Genomic DNA, 6,591 nt, shown 5'->3' with positions numbered 1-6,591 from the left:
TTGTCATTACCCTTCTATGGGCGCTATGGGGAACCACTGTTTGGGAACAGGGACATGACTGTTTAGAGTCTTTCCAGACTTTCAGCACTGAGCTCAAGAAAGTTTTTGATCGGGCAGTTACAGGCAGGGAAGCAGCCCGAGTGTTGGCGGATTTACGTCAGGACCACAGATCGGTTACTGACTATTCCATTGAATTCCGGACACTAGCTGCAGAGTGTAAGTGGAACAGCGAGGCGCAGTGGGACATGTTTTTGCATGGGTTGGTCGACCGCATCCAAAATGAGATATACACCCTGGAGCTACCTGCAACTTTGGATGGGTTGATTGATCTAGCTATCTGAGTAGACACAAGGTTACAACGTCGAAGTCTTCTGGTGCAGCAAGGTCGAGTTCCAGATATGGAGGTCCATCCGGTCTTTCCTTCAGGTGATGTGATTGGTGACTCGTTCAATCCGGAACCCATGCAGGTGGGCAGAGCTCGTCTCTCCAGAGAGGAGAAGGAGCGCAGAAGAGCGCAAGGACTGTGCCTATACTGTGGAGCCGGGGGTCACTTTGCATCTATTTGCCCGGTAAAAGCCAACATCAGTCAGTAGAACGGAGGTTACTGACGGGTGGCATATCCTGGGATGAATCCTCTCGTGAAGCGACGCTCCTTCCAGTAAGACTGCAGTGGGGCTCCTCTTATCATCGATGTGAGGCTCTGGTGGACTCCGGGGCTGAGGGGAGTTTTATGGACCGTGACCTGGCACTTCGTCTGGGAGTAACTATAATTCCCGTCACTCACCCCATCTCAGTTAACGCACTGGGTGGACAACTCCTGTCATCGGTCACCCACTCCACCGGACTGGTGAGTCTGATCATGTCGGGTAACCACGTTGAGGAGATTCACTTTCTCCTCATTGACTCTGCATTGGCTCCTGTGGTGTTAGGACACCCTTGGCTCACACTGCACAACCCTCACATAAATTGGCATCAGAACTCTGTCATGTCTTGGAGTGATAACTGCCATGCATCTTGTTTGGTGTCTGCGTGTTCTTCTGTGTCTTGTTCTGTGTTGCAGGATGAGCAGGTGGATCTGTCTAACATGCCCGGGGAGTACCTCGACCTGAAGGAGGTGTTCAGTAAGTCCCGAACTGCTTCTCTTCCTCCGCACCGTCCTTATGACAGTGCTATAGACTTATTGCCAGGTACGTCTCCGCCTAAGGGCAGATTATACTCTCTTTCCACTCCGGAGAGGGAGGCCATGGAGAAATATATTTCTGATTCTCTGGCAGCCAAACTCATCTGTCCTTCCTCTTCTCCTGCAGGGGCGGGATTCTTCTTTGTGGGCAAGAAGGACGGTTCCCTGCGTCCTTGTATTGATTACCGAGGGTTGAACAGCATCACGGTAAAGAATACTTATCCTTTGCCGCTGATGTCTTCAGCTTTCGAGAGGCTGCAGGGTGCTTCTTGGTTCACCAAGTTAGATCTACGTAACGCCTATCATTTGGTCCGTATCAGGAAGGGGGATGAGTGGAAAAACGCATTTAATACCCCCGGGGGCACTTTGAATACTTGGTTATACCCCTTCGGTCTTTCCAACTCCCCCGGGGTTTTCCAGGCACTCGTTAACGATGTGCTGAGAGACATGGTTGATCAGTTCATATATGTTTACCTGGATGACGTATTGATTTTTTTCTTCGTCTCTCCAGGAACACGTTCAGCACGTCAGACGAGTGCTTCAGAGGGTGTGGGAGAATGGACTTTTTGTCAAGGCGGAGAAATGCGCTTTTCATGCACAGTCTGTTCCTTTTTTAGGATATATCGTGTCGTCTGAGGGGGTGCGCATGGATCCCGACAAGATTCAGGCAGTGGTTAATTGGCCAACTCCAGATTCCCGCAAGGCCCTGCAGAGGTTTCTGGGCTTTGCCAATTTTTACCGACGTTTTATTCGCAACTAGCCGCGCCTCTAACAGCCTTGACCTCCACCATGACGACTTTCAGGTGGTCTAGTGCAGCTGATGTTGCATTCTCTAAACTCAAGAACTGCTTTGTTTCAGCCCCCATTCTCGTAGCTCCTGATTCCTCTCGTCAGTTTGTGGTGGAGGTCGATGCGTCAGAGGTGGGGGTAGGTGTGGTTCTCTCCCAGTGCTCCTCTGTGGATGGCAAGGTTCATCCATGCGCTTATTATTCTCATCGTTTGTCTTCCGCTGAACGTAATTACGACATTTGTAATAGAGAGTTGTTGGCAGTCAAGTTGGCCTTGGAGGAGTGGCGTCATTGGTTTAAGGGTTCGGGGGTACCTTTCATTGTTTGGACCGACCACAAGAACCTTGAATACATCAGATCTCCCAAACGACTTAACTCTAGGCAGGCTCGGTGGGCACTTTTTTTCGGTCGGTTCGATTTTTCCATTTCCTATCGTCCAGGTTCCAAGAACATCAAACCTGATGCTTTGTCCAGCATTTTTGACCAATCTGAACGCCCGGTTTCTTCCGAGTCCATCGTTCCACATAATTGTGTGGTTTCAATGTTGATCTGGGAGATCGAGTCGAAGGTCCGCATGGCCTTAGATGGGGTAGTAGATGGGGGGTCCAACGGGTCGTTTATTTGGGCCAGAGAAATTGAGGTCCAACGTCATTCGGTGGGGTCATTGTTCCAAGCTGGCATGTCATGCAGGAGTAAATCACACCATTTTTCTCATTAAGCAACGGTTCTGGTGGCAAACTATGGCTCGTGACACTCGTCGTTTTGTATTGGCCTGCTCGGTCTGTGCTAGTTGTAAGTCTTCCACTCTCCCTCCTGCTGGGCTCCTTCAACCGTTGTCAGTTCCTTCGAGACCCTGGTCACATATTGCGCTAGATTTCGTTAAATGTGAAATGTTAGATTTCGTCTCCCTGCCTCACAGGGTAACACAGTGGTTTTAACTGTGGTGGACAGGTTCTCGAAGGCTGTGCATTTTATCCCTCTGCCAAAATTACCATCAGCCAGAGAGACAGCAGTTGCTGTCATAGACCACGTGTTTCGTATCCATGGCCTCCCGACAGACGTGGTCTCTGACAGGGGTCCCCAGTTTATATCCAAATTTTGGAGAGAGTTTTGTCGTTTGCTGGGGGCGAATGTCAGTCTTTCTTCTGGGTTTCATCCCCAGAGCAATGGTCAGACGGAGCGGGCTAACCAAGATTTGGAACGAGGGTTACGATGTTTAGCATCACAGAATCTGTCCTCTTGGAGTCAGCATATCTCATGGGTTGAGTATGTGCATAACTCATTACTAGTGTCATCCACGGGCCTTTCTCCGTTTGAGTGTAGTTTAGGGTACCAGCCACCAATTTTTCCTAGTCTGGCATCTGAAGTCGCGGTCCCCTCTGCTCACGAATTCGTCCAGGGATGCAGAGACATCTGGAGAACGGCCAGGGAGACCTTTCTCCAGGTGGGTTTGCGCACGAAGGTCCAAGCCGATCGCCACCGGTCGAAACCTCCCGTCTACGTCGCTGGTCAAAAAGTGTGGCTTTCATCTGCTGATATTCCTCTCCGCTCCGTTTGTAGAAAATTAGTTCCTAAATTCATCGGCCCGTTTACCATCACCAAAATTCTTAGTCCGGTGACGGTCCGCCTCAAACTCCCTCTGGCATACCGTTGGATTCACCCCGCCTTCCACGTATCTAAAATCAAGCCCGTTTTTCATTCAACTATAAATCCGCCTTTACCGATTCCCCCACCGCCGCGAATCGTAGATGGGGAACCAGCCTATTCGGTTAATCGTATCCTGGACTCAAGGCGGAGGGGACGTGGATTCCAGTACTTGGTGGACTGGGAGGGTTACGGTCCGGAGGAGAGGAGTTGGGTTCCTGCCCAGGACATATTGGATCATTCCCTTATTGATGCTTACAATCGCCAGGTAGGACCCTCTGAGAGCGTCAGGTGACACTCCTAGGGGGTGGGGTAATGTCACGGTTCGCAGGTTTGCTTGCTCATTTTGTGTGTACTGCACTGATCTGATTGCCTATCAGCGCCAGCTGTGCTGACGAGCAATCAGATCAGTCGCAGGTGTGTCTTGTTTACTAGTCCAATGGCTGTGTCAGTCAGGTTCAGTGTCAGATCGTTTGGTTTGCTGTCTGTGTTCTGATCTCTGTTCTGTGCAGTTCTGGTCATGCTCTTGGATTGCTCGGAGATCCAGCTTATATGTCTGCTTGATCTGTGGTCTGCTTATGTTTGAGGATCGTCTCAGCACATCACATTTCTGGTCTGCCCTGCTTGGAGTCTACACTGCAGCTGTTGTGTTCCCTAGGACCTGCTTGGTGCCCGTTGTCTGCCAGCAATTCTGTTTGGTCTAATGACTGTTTAAATAAACCTTATTTCTACTCGCTACTGGATTCTGTCGAATGATTCCTGACATAAAGCTATATTTTTGTGTAAATATATTATTTAGTAATTTTTTTTGAAAACTTTGAAATTATTGTAAATAATGTAGTAAATAATTTAAATAAATTCTAAAATAAAGTCTGTCTGTCTGCCTATATCTATATGTTGTCTAAGAAGTCTTTATTTTTATAAAAACATATCTATAAAATTTATAATTTTTGTTAACTTGTAAAAAAACCTCTAAATGTATTTTTTTATGAATTCCTATTTGTAAAAAATAAGTTTATTGTTTTTTTTGTTTGTTTGTTTGTTTTACTTTGTAAATTAAATATAATGATTAAAAAATGAATGAAAATAAACTACATTAAACTACATTTTTTTTTTCATAAAAACATTTCTATAAACATATCATCGTATCATTTAAAGGTCCCATTATTTGGGCTTTTTTTGAAGCTTTGATTGTGTTTACAGTGTGCAATATAACGTGTTCATGTTTCGCGTGTAAAAAAAGCACAGTATTTTTCACACAATTCACCTATCTGTATACCGATGTTTTCACTTTCATAAAAACGGGCTGATGACTTCCTTGTTCTATAAAGTCCTTCCTTCAGAAATGCGTAACGAGTTCTGATTGTGCCAGCGGTTCCTGTGTTGTGATTCGACACCAGCTTAGAGCAGGCTGACCTCCTGGTAAGGCGATTGGACTAGTTTTGAGAAGCAAGTGGGCAGGAACATGTGCTGGAGATGTACTTATAATCACAGGAGTGTTTTCACTGACGAGATGCTCATGAAAATCGCATTCGTTTTTTTGCACAGCCCTAACATCTAGTTAACAAAGCTAAACAGTGTTGCCCTTTGTGTAATAAGTTACAGAAACTGTTAAACGCACCAACTTAAATAATAAAATACACTTACCGGTTGTGGTCCATAAACAACGCCTTCTCCAGGCAAAGAGGGAACTGCTCCATCTTTCAAGAATAATCTTTTTGCGAATCCGGCATTAAACTGATTGAAGTTGTCCTCAGCAAGCTGTCCTCAGCAAAATGTGCAACACATAGTTTTACATGTGGATTATAATTTTCGGGAACCCAGTTAAACATAAATTGTAACCATTAATCTCCAAGTACAGCGTCCCTGGGAAGCCCAAACAAAGATGATTGGACTCCGAGATGAAAATAACAGCGTTCCAACGACATGTCGAACACAAACGCAGCTCTTCCTTCTCCGTCGGAGCGCAACAAGGCCACGCCCCCTTTTTGTGTATTCATGTAGGCGGAGGTTAGTCAAAAAACTGTTATAGTGACGTCATTACTGCAGGAACTAGAGGGCTGTAGTCCAAACAGGTCGTTTTTTGTAAGCAAATTCTGTTAAATAAAATATCTCGCTTGGCATTTTTGGCAATCTTGGCAACTTTGAGCTTTAGAATTTTACAGATATTATTTATACTCTAACAAGAACATTACACACTAACTAAAGTTTAAAACATGCATGGGATCATGAAGAAGGGGACCTTTAATAATTTTTGTTTATTTGTAAAAGTAATACCTCTAAACATAGTTCTCTGTTTCTCTACTTGGGGTCAGATTGTCTCCTGGGGCTGGAATGAATAGAGAGATGGTTCCCTCTGTGACATCACACAACCACAGCCAATCCCCTGTTTCAGAGACACTACGGCTCTTCTGATTGGCTATAGATCAGGACATTCAATGGCACTGTGCAGTTTGAGCATTTGGCTCTCAGACTGTGACAAAGACTATTTACGTTACGGTTTTAATTAATTATTCAGAAAGACTAATTTAAGCCTTTAACGGACAGATTTTAGATCAAAGTCTTGGAGATGCAAATTGCTTCTCTGGATGGGTTTAACAATTCACTGCTGAAATGGCCTTTCAGGCTTCCTTTGCTTTGATGGATGGTTAACGATCATTTCCTCTGACCTTTTACCTCACAGTGACAGAGAATACCCTTAAATAACCTTTATTGTGGAGCCATTAACTGAAACAGATTTACTGCTTTGAAATGACCTGTCTGAAAGCACTCAGTCTCCCAGAATGCCCTGTGATGGGGGAATCATTTGATCCCAGAGTGATAATCTACTAAAGACTGGGCGAGGGAGGTTTAAAAAACGATTTTGATCTGTATGTTCATGGGTTCAAATAAAATATTTTGTTGTAAGAGACAATAAAAACTAATTTGGGCATCAAAACCACTAAAAAAAAAAACGTATTTTTCGAAAGTAAAAAAATT

Source organism: Carassius auratus, chromosome 25 (assembly GCF_003368295.1).
Source record: "Carassius auratus strain Wakin chromosome 25, ASM336829v1, whole genome shotgun sequence".
NCBI lineage: Eukaryota > Metazoa > Chordata > Actinopteri > Cypriniformes > Cyprinidae > Carassius > Carassius auratus.
Note: the sequence above shows the minus strand (reverse complement) of the source record.